At 39.8% G+C, this 22,052-nt stretch overlaps 1 pseudogene; it reads left to right on the top strand.

Moving 5' to 3' along the window:
* The window catches only part of LOC149140550 (MLO-like protein 9), a 28,702-nt pseudogene extending 21,125 nt beyond the window's left edge, over positions 1 to 7,577 (top strand).
* The last annotated feature ends 14,475 nt before the right edge of the window (positions 7,578 to 22,052 follow it).

Raw genomic sequence — 22,052 nt, 5'->3', positions numbered from 1 at the left:
TAAAAGTGAGTATATTAGTTAGGGTTATAAATTATATAATTTTATTTCTAATATAATTTTTAAGGTATTTAATTTATTTATGTTATTCTAAACATATTTTGAATATTTAATATAATTGTGGTTTTTTTGGGATTATATTTTTATTAGAATGTCCATAGAAATTTATTAGAATTCTAAATTTGTATAATACAAATATTTAAAGATATTTCGATATATTGAATGTATTTAATATATTTTAAATATTAAAAATGTATAATTTCATTAAATATTATATAGCTAAAATTTAAATTGAAAAACTAAATCATGATTTAATTAAATTATATTTTTCTTATTTTTATTAAATTATATATACCAACATGATAATATTACAATTAACCCAAAAAATTATATAACAATAATTAATTTATAATTTTGGACTATAATGTCGAATTATTTTTTATTTACTTGAATGACTCCACATGAGACCAATTCTTGAGTTCTTTATTTACAAAGTTCAAAGCTATAGTAGGTAGTCTTCTTTCATACACCAACAATATCAAAAGGATAGCCTCACCACGTCTATATTCAAAGAGAGGGTTCCCGTGCTCGAATTCAGGATTTGGGAATTGAAAAGATGATATTGTGGTTGAGAGTATCAACCCTGATTGGGAATTGTTTTAAACTATTGAAATTTCCTTTTTAAGGTTTTGGTGAATTTAGAAGCAATTACCAGTCCTCTGAGAAGAATATTGCAGGAGCTGATAGTGGCAATGATCGTTCTTTAGAGAGAACTCCTACTTGGGCAGTAGCAGTTGTTTGTTTCGCATTTGTGGCCATCTCTTTACTTCTTGGACATGGTATTCATTATGATAGCAATGTAAGGTTTTGCTTAGATTTCAACTGTGCAGTTTTTGGTTTAGTTGAATTGGTCTTACTTCGGTTCACTTCTGCATTCAGTTTGTTTTGACTAGTAGAAATTTGATAAATTTTGGCTTATGAAATCACCAACAAAACACACTTTTAAAACCCAATATGAATGGCTCATATTCCATATGTCATCAGTGATTAGAAGTAGAATTATTGCATTGGTTATTACAGGAAAAGGATGCTGATAGAGGAAGACATGATAAACAAATCTGCAGGATTACAAGTTTTGAATTCTACTTGCATCTGTACTAATAAAGCCCTTTTCTGTCATTATATTTACAGTGGCTCTCCAGAAGAAATAAAAAGGCTCTATATGAAGCGCTTGAAAAATTGAAAGCAGGTAATGGATACTCGAAACCACTCATATCCACCATGTTGCTTCTTGTAGTCTATCCCCCTAATACTCTGAAACTAATTTGAACAACAAATTTATGTTGTTTTAGATAGAACCTCCTTCTAAAATGGTTACATGGGTTGAACTTGACAATATCTGTTTTATGTATTTAACTGATCTTCTTAGATTGCATTAGTAGCTTGTTTTGGATTTTCTAAATTGAATTTTAGCCTTTAATTTTAGGCAACTACACTGATTTCTTTTAGCACCTATTGGCTAGAATTTCTGAATATGTCCTCTAAGCAAATATTTTTGAAAATCGTCTTTTTGGGTTGCAGAGTTGATGCTTCTGGGTTTCATATTGCTTCTACTGACAGTTGGACAGAAGCCCATTTCCATTATTTGTGTACCCAAAAAAATAGCTTATATTATGCTTCCATGTAAGAAGGAAATTGATTCTAGCGATATAAAGGTGGAAGGGGATAATGACCAAGAAAAGGAGCACATGCAAAAAATTCTATGGGAATCAATGTCTACTGAACAGGAGGTCCCATGGAGACGCGTCTTAGCTACTTCTGAGGGTAGCCAACATTGTAGCTCCGCACATGTAAAGGCCAAACCCTTCTCTTAGTCTTAATGCGCATGGTTTCTTTATCCAGGTCCTATGATTCTTTACTTCAAGCTCCATTTCTTAAGTTGAAAAAAAAAACAACCTCACTAGCTTTGTAGCTTTGAATTACAGGTTGCAGAAATTGTTATTAGGATAATGTTGGGGTAGACCGTAAGAAATTATGCTCTGAAGTTTAATTGTGAGGCCGTTGAGTGGATCGTTGATGCCTAGATCTTGCCACAAGAGAGTTTTGAACTGTCCAACGCCAGAAAAGTTGAAAATGGGAATTCAAGTGGGGGAATTGGCCGATTCACAGATGTAGGCAAAGAGTGGACAACAATTGGCCTTCCCATGCCATTGATGGACTTGGGTATGGATTGATGGACTTGGGTTCACGTTTATACTGACAAATTGAGTGACTTGGCCTTCCCATGCCATTGCATTGACTTGAATGACTCCACAGGAGACCAATTATTGAGTTCTTTATTTACAAAATTCAAAGCTACAGCAGGTAGTCTTCTTTCATACACCAACAATATTAAAAGGATAGCCTCACCACATTTGTATTCAAAGAGAGGGTTCCCGTGCTCGAATTCAGGATTTGGGAATTGAAAAGACGATATTGTGGTTGAGAGTATCAACCTTGATTGGGAATTGTTTTAAACTGCTGAAATTTCCTTTTTAAGGTTGTGGTGAATTTAGAAGCAATTACCAGTCCTCTGAGAAGAATATGGCAAGAGCTGACAGTGGCAATGATCGTTCTCTAGAGAAAACTCCTACTTGGGCAGTAGCAGTTGTTTGTTTGGCATTTGTGGCCATCTCTTTACTTCTTGAACATGGTGTTCATTATACTAGCAATGCAAGGTTTTGCTTAGATTTCAACTGTGCACTTTTTGGTTTAGTTGAATTGATCTTACTTTGGTTCAGTTCTACATTCAGTTTGTTTTGACTGGTAGAAAAGTGATAAAGTCTGGCTTCTGAAATCACCAACAAAACACACTTTTAAAACCCAATATGAATGGCCCATATTCCATATGTCATCAGTGATTAGAAGTAGAATTATTGCTTTGGTTATTACAGGAAAAGGATGCTGATAGAGGAAGACATGATAAACAAATCTGCAGGATTACAAGTTTTGAATTCTGCTTGCATCTGTACTAATAAATCCCTTTTCTGTCATTATATTTACAGTGGCTCTCCAGAAGAAATAAAAAGGCTCTATATGAAGCGCTTGAAAAATTGAAAGAAGGTAATGGATACTCGAAACCACTCATATCCACCGTGTTTCTTCTTTAGTCTATCCCCCAAATACTCTGAAACTAATTTGAACAACAAATTTATGTTGTTTTAGATAGAACCTCCTTCTAAAATGGTTACATGGGTTGAACTTGACAATATCTGTTTTATGTATTTAACTGATCTGCTTAGATTGCATTAGTAGCTTGTTTTGGATTTTCTAAATTGAATTTCAGCCTTTAATTTCAGGCAACTACACTGATTTCTTTTAGCACCTGCTGGCTAGAATTTCTGAATATGTCCTCTGAGCAAATATTTTTGAAAAACGTCTTTTTGGGTTGCAGAGTTGATGCTTCTGGGTTTCATATCACTTCTACTAACAGTTGGATAGAAGCCCATTTCCATAATTTGTATGCCCAAAAAAATAGCTTATATCATGTTTCCATGTAAGAAGAAAATTGATTCTAACGATATAAAGGTGGAAGGGGATAATGACCAAGAAAAGGAGCGCATGCAAAAAAATCTATGGGAATCAATGTCTACTGAACAGGAGGTCCCATGGAGACGCGTCTTAGCTACTTCTGAGGGTAGCCAAAATTGTAGCTCCGCACATGTAAAGGCCAAACCCTTCTCTTAGTCTTAATGCGCATGGTTTCTTTATCCAGGTCCTATGATTCTTTGATTGATTTTCGTGCCGAGATCAAGTTAATTTAGACCATATTGAAATTAGCTTCCCATACAAACTTCAAATATTTATTTTATGTTGTATTTTACTTGATAACTCTGCCACTTTGTATTCAGGGTAAGTATCCTCTGGTTTCCCAAAGTGGCATGCATCAACTCCACATCTTCATCTTTATGCTGGCAGTTCTCCATGTGTTATATAGTATCTTAACTGTGGCACTGGCAAGAGCAAAGGTAGGTGGAAGGGGAGTTCAATTATTTTGTCCAATAATGTTCAATTAAATTCTGCCTTGGGTTTTACTGTTTTTACCTCTGCGTGCATTTATATCCTCTGTTAATACTGAGATCTACAAGTCCTCTTGTTTCCTAGATGAGGCGTTGGAAAGAATGGGAAAGGGAATCACAAACTCTGAATTATGAGTTTTCAAATGGTGAGTTGATGTTCTTTTATTTATTCTCCCTTAACTAGGTTGCTATGGAATCTTATTTACTCCATTCTTTGGAGACTCTTTAAGTTGAAAAGTAATAACTGGTTGGTAACCTGCCAATTCTAATTGGCATATACTGTGTTAGTTATAGGCTGATTGGTCAATGGATCTTAGTTCAAGTAGTTTGGTAAACAGTTTGTTTCCCAACTATGTGGATTCAAGTCTTTAGAGACATGTTTAAGTTGTAACTGGCATGTTTATAGTATTTATGAAATAGTTGTAACTGGTTTAATAGTGATAGCTGATCTTTCAAGTTACTGATTCTCCAAAAAAATCTTGTATATTGAGGCAATTGCTTACTTTATTGGTCCAAGCAGATCTTGCAAGATTCAGATTAACCCAAGAAACCTCATTTGTAAAGCATCATATGCCTTTATCGAGCTGAATATCGATTCTTAAATGGATGGTATGTATTTCATACTTGCAAATGATCTATGGATATATTTGAGTTTGACCTTTGCATGTTAACTGAGAAATATCCAGTTCTAGTTTAGCATTAATTTTCCTTGGATTTGCAGGTATGCTTCTTTCCACAATTCTTTTGGTCAGTAACAAAAGTTGATTACCTGACCTTGCACCATGGCTTCATTGTTGTAAGTCTTGATAAATTTAAATCATCTTTTCCATTTCATCTTTGTTATATCAACACTCATATCATTTCTGTAAGGAATCTAATTAGTACTATAATTTTATTTATTTATTGGAACTGTATAGGCTCACTTGACCCCAAATAGCAAGTTTGATTTTCATAAATATATCAAGAGGTCATTGGATGATGACTTCAAGAGGGTTGTTGGAATCAGGTTAGTAAAGATTTCCCTATTCACAAAAGCTTTGGTCTTCAGAAATAATATTAGGTTTCCTTCTTGGGCCTTGCTATGTCAACTTCTTGGAATGTCTTGAAAATCCCCTTGAATTTTACCTAAACAGAGGCCTTTTGATGCATTATCTGCAGTCCTTCCTTGTGGGCTTTCGCTGTATTTTTTTGCTTCTTAATGTGTATGGTAAATCTTCAAGACTCATCTCTCCCGCTAAAGACATAATTTTGCATATTCATAAAGCAATTTTCGCTTTTGTTCAATTAATATTTTCTTTTGGATTGGATGTGTTTCTCTGAGAAAGATGGTATGCGTACTTTTGGCTCTCTTTTGTTCCCTTAGATGTAAGTAAACAAAAGTCTTAGGCTAATAGGATTGTCTTATTGATGATGTGAGTTAATGACCTAGAAAGTTTCTTGATTGAATTCTTTGGGCTTATTGCCATTCAATCTTCAAAATGCGCAAACGGTTTTGTTGGTTGGCACAAAGCTACAAGTTATAATAACAGAGATGGCCTTAGAAATTCAAGAGAGGCATGTTGTAGTTCAAGGAACTCCCATAGTGCAGCCAACAGATGAACTTTTTTGGTTCAGTTGTCCTAAACTTGTTCTTTTCTTCATCCATTTCACTCCATTCCAGGTATCAAAATGATTTTCACACCAATGCCTCACTGACAAATTCTATTTCTGAATCTTTTTTACTGAATATTCATGGAAATGACAACGCTTTGATGGTTAGCAAACTTAACTTATGTTCTGCAGGATGCTTTCCAGCTTGCTTTCTTCTTGTGGATATGGGTAAGCACTATGTTCATTTAGTAAAGAATGAACTTTTACATGTAGAATCATTGGATTTACTATTATAACAATGGTAACATATTGCAGTGCTAGGTGTTTTAAATCAATTTTAGTTTACACAACTAAAAAGTTTCAATTCTGATCCCTCTGTGCACCTTATTCAAATTTGACTTCATTCTTGCAGTATGAATTTGGCCTGAGATCTTGTTTTCATGAGATGTTTACTTTCATCACAGTAAGAATTATCACAGGGTAAGTATGCAACATATAGACTAGTGTGCTAATTTATATTTTTTTGGGTGCATGTAATGGACATTCTAACTTCCAAGCAAACTTCATCATTTTAACTGTTCGTTTTTTATTTATTTACTATCATTATCTCTTCTTTGACTTAGCACTAGTTGATTGTTTTGCAGATTTAATATGTGTAAGGAGAATATTGAGAGTGACCTTATTACGCATCTGATAACGATTACCTTGGGTTGCTTGTGTTTGTGTCTAGGGTTGCTGTGCAGTTTCTATGTAGTTACATCACACTTCCACTTTATGCCCTTGTGACACAGGTCAGTCTACTCCATGTTCATTGAAAATACAATCAATTTAGGTGTTTAACAAGATCGATTGAACTTGAGAAAATGTTGGCTTATATAATTACAAAAAAGGAGAGTTACATCATCCAAGTATTCACTTAGTGTATTCACCTAGTTTATTTTGTACAGAAATAGATTAATCAAACCCTACATTGTGATATTAAATATCTTACTTGTATTGATAAAATTAGAGATAAGGTGTCACTTGATAATGCATTAACACAGTTGTTTAATAAGACCACTTTTGATTTTTTTTTGGGTGATTTTGCCCAAAATTTGAGTAGAAATTGTTAAAACCATAGTTTCTGATTAGAAATAGGGGAAATTTTAGCTTTAAGTTGTTGAATTTGCACAATCCAAATGTTTAAGGGATTTTTCAGGACACTGAATCCATTTTTGTACTCAAAAATACAATTTAAACAATGAAACATTGTGATCTCACCAAAAATCGTGTCATCAGATTTTGGTGAAACGGTTAAAAAATCACCTCATTAAAAAATAGTTAAACTCATAGTAGACAAATTTATCAGGAGATAGAAAACAGTGGAGTTATCTCTCTATTGAGAGCTTCAGGTAAAGCCTCAGAGGATTTTTCGAATGAAAAGTATGACCACTCTAAAATATGCTTCCTTTTGTTTGTTAAATTAATTTTTTTTGCAGTCTGGAGGCTTCCAGAAAAGCAGAGAAATAGAAATGATGATTTTTCTTTAAATCATTTTAATTTTATTTCTTGATATAACCCTGTTTGTTGATAGATAAAGAACATCCATTTTACCCTGTTTGTTGATAGATAGAGAACATCCATTTTTGGGGCAAATTTTGTTTTTCCAGTATGTACAAATGTTTTAGTGAACTTTTGGATTGTTCAAAAACACTTTGTTCTGGTTAAATATCATGTATAAAGGAATGTGCTCTTAAAATATGATGGGATATTTTTATGCAGATGGGATCTCACATGAAGAAGGCAATATTTGAAGAACAGATAGCCAACGCTTTGAACAGACAGCCAATGCATTCTTCCCCTGGTTTCACAAGCAGATCAACTATGTTTTCGGGATTTCAAAGTGGAGAAACAACTCCAATCCATGGATCTTCTCCATTGCATTTGCTCTGAAGATACAAAACAACAGTAGACATGGAAACTGCAGATGCCTCTGAGAGATATGAACACTCAGAATCCAATGCATTAGATTCGGAAATTGATGCATCTTCTTCTTATCCTCCCCAGCATAATCAACCTGTTTTGGTTACCGAGGCCCCTGAGGATATAGAGACTACATAATATCCCAGTTCAAAAGATGCACACACAAATGATGACAAGTTTCCCTTTCCTAGAATATAAATGTTCCATCCACATCATACAAAACCCTGGTTCAAAGCCAATTTATATCTAAATTTGACTTATCTTCGATGGTAAAGTTTATCTTCATTTAAGTAGCAGAGAGAAGTGGACCCATAACAAACAGGGAACCAAAAAGGCATCTGCACATTCTACCTACATTTCGTTTCATTGAAAAAATAGCTTTCACTAAAATCCACTATTCAAATATTTTTAAAGGAGGAGCCACTTGCTTCTTCTCCTCTCCATTCTATCAAATTCAGCTAGCACCGGTGCCATGATGGAAAGCCTTGCCATCGCACTATATGGGAATGTATTGGGAAAGACAACACAGCAGGCCCTGCCACTGATGAAGCAGAATGACATATTCCTTAGACTTGCTCTTACCATCACGGGATCTGAAAAGTCTCTAGAACCTGGTAATGGCGGTCGGCAGCTGAATATACAAGGACTTAGGAATTATATAGGTTGTGAAACGTGTTATGTTAAAAACATTAGTTAGGCTGAACATTTAATGTCCCACAATGAATCAAAAAAATGGCTAAGAGGCCAACAAGTGAGCAGAACACGCATGCCTGCTAAGAAACCCCAAAGGGCGCACCAGCAAAAAAAAACCAAAAACCCCAACAACAAAAACTAATGGGATTTCGAACAAAAAATTGGGCACAAGTCGTCTGGATAACTCCCAAAAAAACCCTACAGATTCATGGCATGCCAATCAGTGTTGAAGACCAAAATATGATGATAGCCTTTAAATTTTCAACTCTAAATTTCCAAAGAAGGTGTAACCTTTTACATAACGATCAAGCAATGAAATATATGGGGCTTTTACATAACCAAATGAAATCATTAAGATCAAGCAATGAAATACATGTGGTTTGATAGCTTGAAGGTCCTGATCTCCTTGGTACTAGTGGTAATGCTTCTAAGGACAAGGGCAGTCCTTTGACAATAGCTCATATACAAAGGTTTCGAAGCTTCTATATCTTAAATGGCTAAACAAGATAGCTTCTATATCTTAAATGGCTAAACACGATTTGTTAGACCTGTGGATTTTAATATATGAAACCATTTATACTTATGTTACCTAACTAATTGGCTCTCTTATGGAGCAATATTCTTGGATCATATGCCCATTTCATATGGAATGTCTACTAAGTGGTCCCAGTGAATGGGGCATTCATTTGAGTGTTCAATATATTTTTATTCTTTATCAAAGTATTTTTTTGCTCTATTTGCTTTCTTCAATTTATGCCTTATGGCGTTTCCTTTGCAACATCCGGTGCAAATGCTAGTTAAAAACAACTTAAAGGCGTGACCGAGTACACAAACAGTCACCATCTAAATCGATTAAATAGATGGAGGTATCTAACTAGAGCCGACATACACACAACTGGTAAAAAAGTGAGCACATCCAAAAATATATATCCAATTAAAAGCAATCTAGTGTAAGAAAACCACAAAGTCCGTATCTACTCACTAAGCGATTCACTTAAATTTATTTCTTTAATCTTGTTCAATGTCCTGCAATATTTTAATAGAAAAATTCATGGTGGTTCTGAATCACACTATTAAAAAAAAATAAAAAAATTGATTATTGTTTTAATTAAAAAAAATATAAATTCAATTTAACATGGTGACCAAATGACGACGCAAAAATATGTGGCGATGCTTCCTTATTTATAAATTGTCTAATGAACAAAAGGGACGTCGTGAATTAGATTAATTAAACTTTATTGGAAATTCCAAAAATTATTAACATGGAGGAAGAGAAAAAGGATGTCGTGAATTAGATTAATTAAATTTTATTGGAAATTCAAAAATTATTAACATGGAGGAAGAGAAAAAAATGGGTAGCACATAGGATACATTTAGAAAAACGTGGAGAGTAGAGAAATTAATTTACATGGAGGAAGAAAAATGGCTAGCCCAAGAAAGGAAAGAACAGAGGAGAGACACAAGAAAGTCCAGAGCAGATCGATAATTAAGCATACAATAAGCATACAATAGGTACCGTATAACAACAGATAACAGTGATCTTCATGAATTAAAGAATTCCCTTAGCAACTGAACCGCTTTCTTTCACCCTATCTTTAGAGTTATTTGCAACACGTGATGAACCAGATCCAGCCACCTCCTCTATTATATAGAAAGGCTTCTCATGTTACACAAAAGTCCGATACGTCCATTGAAAAACACACGCGCTTAGGCACACAAGCAAACGGCTATAATTCACTCACAATTCGTCAACGACTATATTTCAACGGTTACAAGATAGGGTAGTTGCACTCCTCTATTTCAAACCCAATTGTGACCCGATGAGATAGATTATCTATAGAACTGGGTAATCTTTATCGTGTAAAGGAGTCCATAAGATAAAATAAGATAATTATATTTATCTCCAATTAATGACTACAAAGTAGGTCAAAAAGATTGTTGAGTACACTATGTATATATAAAACGGGAGAACCAAAGGGTCTCCTATAAAAGATACAATGCATGAAGTAAATCAACATCTGGCTCTAGCAAAAAAGATCCAGGAGCTAATAGGTCTGAGGATAAACCCATCTCTCCTAACATCTAAAGGTGAATGAATGACGCTGAAGAAACTCAACAAAGTATGTTGGCCTGATGAAGAGCTAATGGCAAGTGCAGATTGTCCACTAAATTGTTTCTCGAGGGCGGGGCGGAGGGGTGGGTTCACACGCTACTGAACGCTAGAGGACCTAGTCCGTCTCCCATGAACGGATCTCAGACGGAACTATTGCTGAGATCTCGTGTGGTAGGGTGAAGTCCCATGGATCCTCACTGATCTAGAGTCTGGATATGTACTGGTATTAATCAATCTCTTGGTGCCCCTGTTTGAAGGTAGTACCCTGAAAAATGTGGTGATCCTCTGTGTGGAGTCTGGTCTAATGGAAGGCTGAAGAATATGCGCTCGGAACCTAAGAGCCTCCTGCATATATAGGGCCAAACATCTCTGATCAGGATACCTGAAAAAGTCGGCGAGGGTCCAAGAATCTCTGAACAAGCAATGAAACCTTCCTCTAATCTCGTAGTAGACATGACATCCAAGAATGAAGTGCACCTCGATCTCCACTTCCTGTAAATGACATACCTGGCAAAGTCGTCTCTACCCGAAGTCTATGAGAACCTACTCTGAATTGGCCTAGAGGAATGCGAAGAGCATGCATCTAGTGGTGAAACGTATACTAGGGTCAACCAATGAGCCCGTCTCTCAACTCCAAGAAGTGTTTAGTGTAGAAGGCCATCTTTGAGCGTAACCCTCTTGGAAGATTGACCCAAGTGACCTATACGAACTGCCTGTAGATGTCCTCCCTGGTGAGCTTGTTTAGCTCCTGTCTAGCAGGTAAAAGGTGACTAGAAGCACCTAAGGAATATTGGAAAGGAGGGAGACGACCCCACTGAATTCCCACTGACTCTAAGACATTTGAAACCCCTGTAAACCAACACCTTGCTCGGCTTGAGGGAGTAGAACGGGCAATAGTCTCAAAAGAGCAATATGCCAAGTAAGGATATCAATCCCTACTCTTTATTGAGTGTGCCAAGCCCTTGACACGATGCAATAATGAAACCAATTTGAAGACCGTCTCAAGCCGAAAGCGCTGAGCTCCAAACTCTGCAAAGATGATGTGCTACGGCACTGTCAGTTTACACCTAATAATGCGGTAGAGAAGAATAAATTGATAAATTGCTTTTTCTCGGTTTCCTTAATTAACCGTGTTTTTTCCCTCATTTCCACTTCCTTAAAGCTATAACATAGCGCATTTTTCCACTTCCTCAAAGCTATAACATAGAGCAAACTATCTTAGAGCAAGAAATTAGAGAAAAACAATTAATCTATTTTTGTCATAGATGGCTTTACCGGGCAGGCCAGACATAGACAAACCTAAAATTGACCTGTCTCATTTGGTCAAAGTTGGCTTGGAAAGAAGAGTATCTGCCCCATCCTATATTATAGCCGTTGAAGGAGCTGTGAGTTGGAAAAGCAACCCTTGATTATAGCCGTTGAAGGAGTTGTGAGTTGGAAAAGAAACCACTGTTGAAATATAACCGTTGAAGTAGTTGTGAGTTGGAAAAGCAACCACTGTTGAAATATAACCGTTGAAGGAGTTATATTGGTAATTTCGTGCATCCGAGATGAAAGTTAAATCTCATTTAGGACCTTGTTTTAGTTCGTTACTCAGCTTTTCCTTTGCTTTCAAGATTGAGCTATGACAGACTGAATGAAAATTTTGGATTGCTGGAACGAGAAAAATGGGCGGACGCAGAAAGGATCATCATCATCGTTTAGAGCGAGTGCTACCAAAACTCTCACTCGTCATTCAACAATTCTGCAATCAGGTGAGTATCTCAATCTCAAATCCCATGCCACTTGTATATGGTTTATATGGTTTTGTATGTGCCCGGAAAATTATGGAAATTTTTATTATATTTTGTAAAAATTTGGTAAGAATTTTTGTAAATCTAAATAAAAATTGTTAAAATTTATAATTTTAGGTGTGATTGACATTTTTTTTTGGTGCTAAATCTATTTCAACTATCAAAAATATGATTCAAACGACTACTTCTACAAAGTTTTTTTGAAACATTTTTACTTAAATTCCAACCACTTTTAACTATAAAAACAATTTCTCCGCTTCATAGACACGTCAGTGCCCAAAATTAAATCGTTTAAATTTTCTCCGCTTCATAGACACGTCAGTGCCCAAAATTAAATCGTTTAAATTAGCTCTATTTGTGGAAAAAGAATACGTCCAGGGTGACCATGGTATAAACAGTGACATTAATTGCTTCTTCTATCTTTAGAATTTAGAATTTAAGCCTTCATCACTAGAATCAACAAGTACAACAGAGGGAAGGAAGGAATCTGCCTTTCACCTTTATACTTGAAAATAGTTCATAGTTCATAGGAACAAGTTCATAGTTGAGTTATATTGTTTGTCAATTCACTATGTTTTTTTTTTTGAAAAAGATGCGTTTAGATATTTATTTGTATTCAAAATTATTGTAAATAAGTAACTATTTTTGGTATTTAAGTTTTTGTAATTTATAATGAATTAAGTAAAAAAAATTTTAAAAAATTAATAAAAATTACATAAAATAAATTTTTAAACCATATTTGATTTCTTTTTTCGTTTGAATATATATATATATATAATTTTTTATTTAATTTAATTTAATTTTATTTGTTATTAATAGTAAATTTAAGTTTTATTTTTAAATATATTTTTTCAATAATATAATAATTAAATTATAAAATAATCGCGTTTATGTTGTTTAAGTTGGCTCCCTTTGGCGTGAAAGGATACCTAAGAGAACAGGTAAAGCCACCAAATTGACCAAGGTGACCATTTGTATCCAAAGTTAAGTTAAACGATAGTTGATTATATGGTAACCATTTCCGTCCTATGTGTTATATGATGGTATACCTTGGACAATTTTTAAATATTTTTATTTTTTTCTTTGGTTGACATTTTCGTCTCTCCATCGGACGATTCTTGCTTAGCATTTAGCCCTCCTCGTTGGGTTTAAAAATTCACTTTACCGTGTTTTTTATACATACAACCAAGCTTAAATGTCTTTTTGGTTATTTTTAAAATGTATAATTTGTTTTTTATTTTATGTTTCAAAGTTACATTTTTCATTAATGGAAAGAATTGCCAATTTATTATTTGAAAGTGCTTTTTTCTATTATTTAATATTTATTTGTTAATAGCTATATATGTTTAATATAATTATTTTTTTAATTCTTATATCCATATCAATATAATAAAGATTTTGAATACTACGTGTAAATGTTATATTAATATAGAGTTTAATGAAATTTAGTGACTATTTATGTTGTGTTAAATATTTGTATAAATATTTTCATTATATGTATGGTGATATATATTACTATGTAATTGCCAAATTCCAATTATTTGTTATGCTTTTTATACAAAAAGGTAATTATATTTTTCTATTTTTTAAATTGAAATGTAAATATATAATTAATCGTTTATTTGAGATTATACATAGTGTATAACCATTTCATTGTGTATCTCAAACATTATTTTATTTTATATTGATATTTTAAGTCTTTTAATTATTGCTTATAGGAGAGAGTGATTGAGCATATGGAAAGGGAAGGAGAGAGGTGTGACAAAGAGGGAGAGAGAGAAAGAGAGTATAGGGAGCAGGATGTGAGGTGGGATAGGAAAGGCGTGGAGAGAGAGAAAGAGGAAGAGAGAGAGAGTGGGGGATAGAGAGAGGTAGAGAAAGGGAGGGAGGGAGAGAGGGATAGAGTGGGGGAGGGATGGATAGGTAGAGAGGGTGAGAGAAATAGAGATGAGTATAGAGAAAGTGTGAGGGGGGAGAGAGAAAGAGAGAAGGATGGGTGTGTGTGTGTGTATATATATATATAGAGAGAGAGAGAGAGAGAGAGAGAAAGAGAGAGGGAGGGATGGGAAGAGAGAGAGGTAGGGAGGGAGGGAGAGGGCGAGAGAGTGAGACTGTGGTCAAGGAAGGGAGGGACAGGATGGTGACAGAAGGAGGAAGAGAGGGATAGAGTGGGTGATAGTGGAATATGAAGGGACAAGGAGGGAGGGGGAGAGGGAGAGAGTAGGAAGAAGGAAGAGAGAGGGGGAGGGAGTGGGTGAGAAAGAGAGGGAGCGAGAGAGGGAGAGACAAAGTAGGAGAGAGAATGTAGACAGAGGACAATGAGGAAAGGAGGGGGTGAGAGAGAGAGTTGAAGAAAGGGTGAGAATGAGAGAGAGTGATGGAGGAAGAAATAGTGATCCAGGTGGATATTGGTGGCCACCTGCCAGGTCCACCTGGACCCCCACCATTGTCTTTCTCAGCATTTTCAGTTTCCTTAATTGTAGCACAGTTTACTATTTTTAGCAGTTTTTCGGGTCCTGAACTTCCGGAGCCGTTTTGAGGCCCTAAACGACGTTTTTTTGGAATTCTGGGGCGACCGAACCCTACGTTGCCTCCCAAAGTGGTAGTACTCGGATAGATCTTTCTAACGAGCTATCGTACGCGTCAAACGGAGATCGTATGCCAAAGTTACGACCCCGGGAAATTGATGTACCAATTTACCCAAACGGGGCCCACAATTTGGCGTTTCATCTTCTAGGGTTAGGTTTCGGTATGTGAAGGGTTTTCCATTGTTTCTCAACAATAAATAGGCCTTCGAGCCTCATTGTAATACAGTTCAGAACAGTTCAGAGGCATGTAGCCATCACATCTCTTCTCAGAGATAAGCTACCATCGCCCTAGCTAGTTTATTGCCATTTCTGTTTGTAAGCATATGTCAGTATTTTCCATTAATGAAATGAAGTATTATTTCCGCTGCATCTTTGTGTATATGGTTATCTCTGTAATTTGTTGCGTTCCTGTTTAAATCTGGATCAGTGGTATCAGAGCGGTCTGCTTTTTCTCTGTTTTTCTTTGCATGTCCCCAACAAGGTCGGGATATAAGGAGTTAGGGCTTGAACTGGTTGAACCTTTGCAAGACCAGCCTCGCAAATCCCGACGGCCTCCCATGGCGGACGAGAAGAAAGACGAGGGGGCAGGAGATCCCATCAAAATCTTGCTCGAAGAAGCGCTCGAGCGACAACGGAACGCGATGATGGACAGCTTTGCGCAGATCCTTCAGCGGCTACCCAGAAGCGGCGCATCGGCTTCCAGCAGCTCCTCTGGAAACGCCACACCCTTTAAGGTACAAGTTAATTTTGAAATCCCCATATTCGAGGGTCAGATAGACGCCGATGCCGTAGATAAATGGTTAAATCTGCTAGAGGGTTATTTTTCTGTTCATGAATTTTCGAGTCGGGAAAAGATTGTTTTTGCTCTTCTCAAAGCAGCCCCCCACGTCAAGGACTGGTGGGAAACCTACTGCGAGCAGAAGGATGAAAGTACTGGCTCACTATTTTCAGCCGCACCCACCTGGGATTCGTTCCGGGATGCCATCAAGGAGCAGTACTACCCTGTCGGAAGCTATGAGGATGAATACATAAAGTGGACCACGCTGCGGCAGGGAAGGGACCAAGATGTGCCGGAGTTCACCAATCTTTTCCATACCCTTCGCACAAAGTTGGGTATCAAGGATTCAGAGCAACATTTGATACTCAAATACCGTGGCTGCCTGCACAAGTACATCCAGGAAGAAATACAGTTCCTAAACATCCCCTCGCTCGGCGCAGCATACCGGTATGCCGTCAAAGTCGAGCAGAAGTTTAAACAAAAGAAGCGAGACTTTGGATCTGCGAATCCAAAGCAGGGGAAAGGTGCCCCTAAACCACAGAACAAAGGACAAAGCCAAGGCGGGACAGCCCAAGACAACCAGCTGAAGCTGCAAGCAAAGAGCAACGCCGCGAAGCCGAGAAAGGACACTGGAAAATGGTGCGAGATCCATAAGAGCTCCACTCACAACACAAGTGAGTGTCGGGCCAAACAGTCACTGGTGGCTGAGCTAAAGGTTTCAGAATCAGATGCATGTTCCGACTCTGAGTCAGAACCCGATAAGGGGTATGAAAAAGGGAAGCAGATCATTGATGCGGATCCCAGCGCCACTGTTGCTACCGCAAAGATCCAGAAAAATGAACCCGAAGATCCAGAGGAGGAGGAGCGTCTCTTCCACTCCCAGATGTGGGTCAAGGGCTCCCCGATACAGTTCATTGTTGATAGCGGGAGTCAAAAGAACCTCATTTCGGCAGAGGCCGTGAAGCGGTTGAGCTTACCGACCATAGCACATCCACAACCATACACCATTGGGTGGCTTTACCAAGGGCGAGATCTTCGCGTGAGCCAGCAGTGTCGCCTTCCATACAACATCAAGCCCTTCACGGATGAGGTATTGTGTGACATTGCTCCCCTTGAAGTTTGTGATGTATTACTAGGACAACCATACTTGTGGAAGCGACATGCTGTGTATGAATCAAGGCCCCGTGCTGTTATTATTACATTGGGAAATAAGTTGTTCAGGATACCAGAGGTACCACCACCTGCCGCCATCTCTTTGATTACTGCAAAACAATGCAGTAAGATCATTTCCAAAACCAGGAAATTTGTTTTCCTGATGATACGCCCTCAAGGGAAGAAGAAGACAGTGGCCGCGGCCTCCAAACGAGGTCCCTCTGCACGGCAGCTACAAATGGACAAGATTGTGGAGGAGTACAAAGACATCTTCACCTCCCCGGCAGGGGTTCCTCTGCACTGTCAAGTCAAGCACTCCATTGATCTGACCCCAGGTGCGCCGCTACCCAATGGACCAATTTATCGGCGCTCCGTTCTGGAGAACAATGAAATCAAGAGGCAGATTCAGGAGCTCCTACAGAAAGGTCACATCCGTCCGAGTTCTTCGCCCTGTGGGAGCCCGATAGTGTTGGTACAGAAGAAGGATGGGACGTGGAGACTCTGTATTGACTATCGGGCGCTGAACAAGATCACTGTCCGTAATAGGTACTCGATCCCGCGGATTGATGACCTCCTAGACCAACTAAAGGGGGCGAAATATTTCAGCAAGATCGATCTGAAGTCAGGATATCACCAGGTACCAATTGAACCCTCAGATGTGTGGAAGACTGCCTTCAAATCCAAGGAGGGCCTCTTCGAATGGTTGGTCATGCCTTTCGGATTGACGAATGCTCCTACAACCTTTATGAGGCTAATGGATGACATCTTGCGGCCATTCACCAACTCCTTTGTAGTAGTATACTTGGATGACATTCTGATCTTCAGCCAGAGTTGGGAAGAGCACCTCCACCACATCCGACAGGTTCTCCAAACACTGCGGCAACACAAGCTATGTGCCAATTTGGAGAAATGCACTTTTGGCATGACCGAGGTCCAGTATCTGGGATACATCATTGATGAACAGGGGGTGCATGTCGATCCAGCCAAGGTCCAAGTCATTCGGGATTGGCCCTCTCCAACCACTCTAACAGAGCTCCGCAGCTTTCTAGGTCTTGCCAACTTCTACAGCAGGTTTGTGTTGGGATTTTCTCATATTTCTTGGCCCTTGAGTCAAGTCACCAAGGGCGGGGCGAAAGCAAAATTCTTTTGGTCTGAATCTCAACAGAAGGCATTCAGGGAGTTGAAGGATCGCCTCTGCACGGCACCAGTGCTCGCGTTACCAGATTTACAACAACCATTTGAGGTCGAGACAGATGCCTCTGACTATGCTATTGGGGCAGTCCTTACTCAACATGGACATCCAGTGGCATATCACAGTGAAACACTTTCAGACACAGTCCGGAAGTACCCCACTTATGATAAAGAGATGTATTCCATTGTACAGGCCTGCCGACAATGGAAGCATTACATTTTGGGGAAGGAAACGGTCATCCACACAGACCACCGACCTCTGCAATTCATACAGACCCAAGGGAAATTGCAGAATGATCGCCATCAGAAGTGGTCTACATACCTGCAACAGTTTCACTTGAATATCAAGTATAAAAAGGGCAGCACCAATAATGTTGCAGATTGCCTCAGTCGACCACCGATCATGGCGCTAACCACCATTCTCAACTCTTGCGGGCACGAGACTTCTGATTGGCCACTTCTCTACAAAAGCGACCCAGAATTCGGCCACACATACCAGACACTCTTGGAGGGTCGGCAGGTTGCAGATTTTCACCTCCAGGATGCCCTATTATGCCACCTCGGTCACCTTTGTGTTCCTTCAAGCGAGCGTGCCAAGATGATTTGGGAAGCACACTACAGTCGGGCTGCTGGGCATTTCGGGGTCGAGAAAACAGTGGCAGTACTGCAAAACTATTTCTATTGGCCGAATCTTCGACAGGATGTTGGGAAGTACATCCGATCATGTACTGCCTGTGCCATTGCCAAACCGACCATTAAGAAGCAAGGCCTCTATACCCCGTTGCCTACCCCTAGTCGACCTTGGGAATCCATCTCCATGGATTACATGTCAGGCCTTCCTTCCACTAAGCATGGAAATGACTGTGTTTTTGTGGTCGTCGACAGGTTCTCAAAGATGGCCATTATGATGGCCTGCAAGAAGAATATCACAGCAGAAGCCACTGCTAAACTCTTCTTTGAACGAGTGTGGGTGCACTTTGGGATCCCACAGTCTATCATCTCAGATCGGGACAGTCGGTTTCTCAGCACATTTTGGTCCAGTCTCTGGTCAATGCTGGACACCAAACTCACGAAGTCCACAGCCTTCCATCCTCAAACTGATGGCCAGACAGAGGTTGTCAACAGGATGATTGTGCACATTCTGCGCATGTATAACTCAAAGCATCCACGCACATGGGACGAGAGCCTCCCCTATGTTCAGCACAGCTACAACCGAGCTCTTCACAGCTCCACTGGCCATAGCCCTTTTCAGGTGGGTTTAGGATTCCAGCCACTATGCCCCATTGATGTGGCCATGCCACTTGCAGCTACTCACATGAATTCAGCTCATGTCCAGTCCGAAACAGATAAGGCCACCAGCTTCATTGAGCGCATCCAACATATTTGCCAGCAGGTCCATGACATTCTTGAGAAATCAAATGCCAAGTACAAGCAGCGACATGATCAACACCGGGTGCCACACAAGTTTCAGGTGGGCAACAAAGTCTGGTTGCATTTGCAAAAGGAACGCCTTACCGGAGCCTATCGGAAATTGAGACCACTTCGATATGGTCCTTACACCATTACTAAGGCTATGGGAGACAATGCATTTGAGCTCAGCATTCCCCCATTCCTTGGCCTGCACCCAGTGTTCAATGTGGACCGCCTTCGGCCATACTTTCCACCATTGCTAGACACATCCGACATTGCAGAACAGCTCAAACCCACAGAATTAAATCCCGATTGCATGGAACAAGCTGCAACTGATCGGATCATGGACACACAGATCAAGAACACTCGCCAACAGCATATCCAACTGTATCGAGTTGTCAAAGCAGGCCAACTCCTTCAGCAGGGCAAGTGGCTCACCAGGGAACAAGTTCAGCAGAGGTTTCCTCATCTCATGGAGGAGCTCAACGCAATGGGGACCATTGCTTCCTAAGGGGGGAGGAATGATCCAGGTGGATATTGGTGGCCACCTACCAGGTCCACCTGGACCCCCACCATTGTCTTTCTCAGCATTTTCAGTTTCCTTAATTGTAGCACAGTTTACTATTTTTAGCAGTTTTTCGGGTCCTGAACTTCCGGAGCCGTTTTGAGGCCCTAAACGACGTTTTTTTGGAATTCTGGGGCAACCGAGCCCTATGTTGCCTCCCAAAGTGGTAGTACTCGGATAGATCTTTCTAACGAGCTATCGTACGCGTCAAACGGAGATCGTATGCCAAAGTTACGACCCCGGGAAATTGATGTACCAATTTACCCAAACGGGGCCCACAATTTGGCATTTCATCTTCTAGGGTTAGGTTTCGGTATGTGAAGGGTTTTCCATTGTTTCTCAACAATAAATAGGCCTTCGAGCCTCATTGTAATACAGTTCAGAACAGTTCAGAGGCATGTAGCCATCACATCTCTTCTCAGAGATAAGCTACCATCGCCCTAGCTAGTTTATTGCCATTTCTGTTTGTAAGCATATGTCAGTATTTTCCATTAATGAAATGAAGTATTATTTCCGCTGCATCTTTGTGTATATGGTTATCTCTGTAATTTGTTGCGTTCCTGTTTAAATCTGGATCAAATAGGTAGAGAGTGGGATAGAGTGGGAGAGAGATATGGAAGGAGAAAGAGGGGGTGGTATAGAGGGAGAGAGTGGGAGAGAATGTGAGAGGGGGAGAGGGAAGGAGGGAGAAGAAGTGAGAGGGAGAGGATGAGGGAGGAAGAGAGATAGGAGGGAGAGGTATATTGAGGTCAAGGAAGGGAGGGAGAGGAGGACTAGGGAAGGAGGGAGAGAGGGATAAAGTGGGTGAGAGTGGAATAGGAAGGGAGAAGAAGGGAGGGCGGGAGAGAGCATAGGAATAAGGAAGAGAGGGGGGGAGAGAGTGGGTGGGGAAGAGAGGATTCTAGAGAGGGCGAGAGAGGGAAGGAGGGACATAGTGAGGAAAGGGAATGGAGAGACAAGACGAGGAGGGAAGGAGGGACTCAGAGAGAGAGGCGAAGAGAGGGTGAGAATGAGAGAGAGTGGTAGAGAGGGAGAGAAAGAGAGAGTGATGGAGGTAGAAATAGGTAGGGAGTGGGAGAGGGGGAGAGAGAGATGGAAGGAGAAAGAGGGAGTAGTGTGGAGGGAGAAGAGGGAGAGAGTGGGAGAGAGTGTAATAGGGGAAGAAGGAGATAGAGGGAGGGAGGAAGAAAGAGGGAGAGAAAGTGAGAGGAATAGGATGAGGGTGTAAGAGAATGGGAAATATAGGAGGATGGAAGTAAGGGGAAGGAATAGAGACAAAGAGAGGGAGAGAATGATAGATGGAGAGAGAGTGAGTGTGGGAGGGAGGGAGAGAGAAAGTGTGGGAGGTAGGGAGGGACAAAGAGAGAAATGGGGAGAGTGAGAGAGGAGAGAGGGAGGGAGTATTGAAAGGGGGGAAGAGAGACATAGGGAGGGTGAGTGAGGTAGTGACAGGGGGCATAGGGTGGGGAACAGAGAGAGAAAGGGTGGTAGTGAAAGAGAGGAGTAGGAGGTAGGAGGGATAGATATGGGAAAGGGGGATGGAGGAAACGAGATAGAGGGTGGGAGAGAGTGGTAGAGACAGGGAGAGAGAGGGAGGGAAGGAGAGGAAGAGACAGAGGGAAGGACCTAGCATGAGAGAGAGTGAGATAGGGGAGAGAGAGATAGAGGGGGGAGAGAGGAAGAAGGAAATAGATAGGGGGGGGAGAGAGGAAGAAGGAAAGATAGTGTGAGAAATAGTAGGATGGAGAGAGAGGGAGAGGGGGGGGAGGGGGGGGGGGGGGGAGGGCGCGAGGATGGAGAGGGGGGGACAAATAGGGTGAGAAAGAGAGAGGATAGAGTGGGAAAGGGAGAGACATAAGGCAATAAGGGGAAGGAGAGGGAAGGAAGGAGTAGTGGGTAAAGGAATGGAGAGAGAGATATAGTGAAGTGGGGAGGGAGGAAGGGATCGAGGGAGGGAGGGAGGAAGGGATCGAGGGAGGGGGAGAGAGAGATAGAGATAGAGGGAGATGGGTCGAGAGAGAAAAAAAAGAGGAGGAAGAGAGTGATTGAGAGTGAAGAGAGAGATGGGTGGAAAATAGTGCAAGGAGAAAAGAGAAGAGAGTATGAGAGATAAAGGTGGTATGGAGGGAGGGAGGGAGGGTAGAGAGAAATGAAGAGAATAT

Source organism: Pinus tabuliformis, chromosome X, assembly GCF_031772625.1.
Source record: "Pinus tabuliformis cultivar Carrire ecotype Pingquan chromosome X, CPIR1, whole genome shotgun sequence".
Lineage (NCBI taxonomy): Eukaryota > Viridiplantae > Streptophyta > Pinopsida > Pinales > Pinaceae > Pinus > Pinus tabuliformis.
This window is presented reverse-complemented; position numbering and strand designations above follow the sequence as displayed.